We start from the raw sequence: 2,500 nt of genomic DNA on the forward strand, positions 1-2,500 counted from the left end.
CTTTAAATAGTCGTTTTTTCCCCCCTCAAGTTCCTCTTTCAGAAATTGTGCAATTACTAATTATGATGAAGATTTCTGTAAGGACACTTTTATTTAAACTGCATGGAAGGAGTCTCCAGTGTGAGCACCTTGTCACGTCACATTTCCCAACATGGAAGAGTTTATGTTGTGTGTTTTTTGTCTCTTACTGTAGTACTTCACACCGAGAGAATAAAAACAGAACCTCTTTACTTTCTAACAGAATAGGGACCTGCGCAGGTGGACACAAGTGATTTATAGGGACCGGACAGATTTGGTCTTTACTATGAATTTACCCTCCATAGATGTGATAACCTGGTGACTCAGTACATTCAGGTGATCACTCTGGAATAGGATCATTCTGGACTCATCAGATCACATGACCTTTGTCTATCGCTCCAAAGTCAGTTCTTTATGCTCCCTAGCAAACTGAAGTCTTTTTTTTTCTGATGAGTCTCACGAACAAGTGGTTTTCTTATGGACACACAGCTGGTTATCCATCACACCGTGTGTAAAACAATTCTCTCACTTCGACTATTAAACACAGCTATGGTTTCTATGTCACATTTTTTTACCAAGCGCTTAAGCCGTCTTTCATCACACTCATGATCTTTAACAGCGGTATGCCAATATCCTTCCATGTTTTATAATACATTTTAGAGTTCTTAACGCAATTTCAGTCTTCTTCTTCTTTGTCTTTGGGCTGTTCCCTTTCAGGGGTCGCCACAGCAAATCATATGCCTCCATCTAACCCTATCCTCTGCATCCTCTTCTCTCACACCAACTAACTTCGTGTCCTCTCTCACTGCATCCATAAATCTCCTCTTTGGTCTTCCTCTAGACCTCCTGCCTGGCAGTTCCAACCTCAGCATCCTTCTACCGATATATTCACAATCTCTCCTCTGAACATGTCCAAACCACCTAAATCTGGCCTCTCTGACTTTATCTCCAAAACATCTAACGTGGGTTGTCCCTCTGATGGACTTATTTTTAATCCTATCCATCCTTGTCACTCCCAAGGAGAACCTCAACATCTTCAGCTCTGCTACCTCCAACTCTGCCTCCTGTCTTTTCTTCAGTGCCACTGTCTCCAAGCCGTAGAGCATCGCTGGTCTCACCACTGTCCTGTACACCTTTCCTTTCATTCTCGCTGATACTCTTTTATCGCACAACACACCTGACACTTTTCTCCACCCATTCCAACCTGCCTGTACCCGCCTCTTCACCTCCTTTCCACACTCTCCGTTGCTCTGGACCGTTGACCCTAAGTACTTAAAATCCTGCACCTTCTTTACCTCTGCTCCCTGTATCCTCAACGTTCCTCTTGGGTTCCTCTCATTCACACACATGTATTCCGTCTTACTGCGGCTTACCTTCATTCCTCTGCTTTCCAGAGCATATCCCCACCTCTCCAAATTTTCCTTCACCTGTTCCCTGCTCTTGCTATACAAAGCACGATGTCATCCGCAAACATCATAGTCCATGGAGACTCCTGTCTAACCTCATCTGTTATCCTGTCCATCACAAGAGCAAACAAAAAGGGGCTTAGAGACGATCCTTGATGCAGACCCACCTCCACCTTGAACTCTTTTGTCACACCTACAGCACATCTGACCACGGTCTTACAGCTCTCATACATGTCCTGCACCACTCTAAATCTTTCTCTAAATCTACAAACACACAATGCAACTTTTTATTACCTTCTCTGTACTTCTCCGCCAGCGTCCTCAAAGCAAATACTGCATCTGATGAACTATTAAAGGTACCATTTTGTAGGTAAATGTATGCATGATTGGACAACTGATCTCAATAAGGGGATGTTTGCCAATATTTATTTAATGACTCCAAATTATAAAAAGAATAAATTTTAAAAATGCTTCAATTATTGTCAAATTCTACATAAATTTCAGACTCTGTGTATATTACCTGTAACAAATTGCATCCCCCTGCGATTAAATAATTATCAATCGCATTATCATAATATCATGATTTTAATTTTCATGCGATTAATTGTGCAGCACTAATAGATATTAACACTTGCATACCGAGAAACAGATCAAACTGGACAGCATGTGACACAGTTACAGTTATTAAAGCTTTAATGAGTTGAAAGTTTACATAAATTAGATTCAAGGCATAATTAGAAGAAGAATATAAAAATCTGTTACCATAAACATTAGTGAGGTGAGAAAAGAAAGATAAAAAGAGGTAAATACTGATGTTTTACCAAAATCAAACAACACGAGGAGTTTGGTTTTGTAAGGCAAAAAAAACGAAGAAACGTGCATAAATCCCGTCACATTCATTTTTTAGTGCACTTTCTTACGTCTGATCACCAGAATAAACATTATACCTAATACAGTGTAAACCTTCATAGATCGCTGCGTATAAAAGGATCTTTTAAATCGCCAAATTATGTCAGTTACAGAGTGGAATAGAAGTCTGTAATACCCAAAATCTGTTAATACATGGCCGAGTTATT

General features: G+C 40.1%; 1 protein-coding gene across 2 annotated transcripts in view; it reads right to left on the minus strand.

Annotated features, from left to right (window-relative positions):
• Positions 1 to 2,094: 2,094 nt before the first annotated feature.
• pla2g6 (phospholipase A2, group VI (cytosolic, calcium-independent)) overlaps positions 2,095 to 2,500 on the minus strand; it is an 11,005-nt gene continuing 10,599 nt past the window's right edge. For both annotated transcript variants that reach the window (XM_053492649.1, XM_053492648.1), the window contains one exon: positions 2,095 to 2,500. This exon is cut by the window's right edge and continues 1,046 nt beyond it. The gene's annotated coding sequence lies outside the window, so the exon portion shown is untranslated.

Source organism: Clarias gariepinus, chromosome 3 (assembly GCF_024256425.1).
Source record: "Clarias gariepinus isolate MV-2021 ecotype Netherlands chromosome 3, CGAR_prim_01v2, whole genome shotgun sequence".
Classification (NCBI taxonomy): domain Eukaryota; kingdom Metazoa; phylum Chordata; class Actinopteri; order Siluriformes; family Clariidae; genus Clarias; species Clarias gariepinus.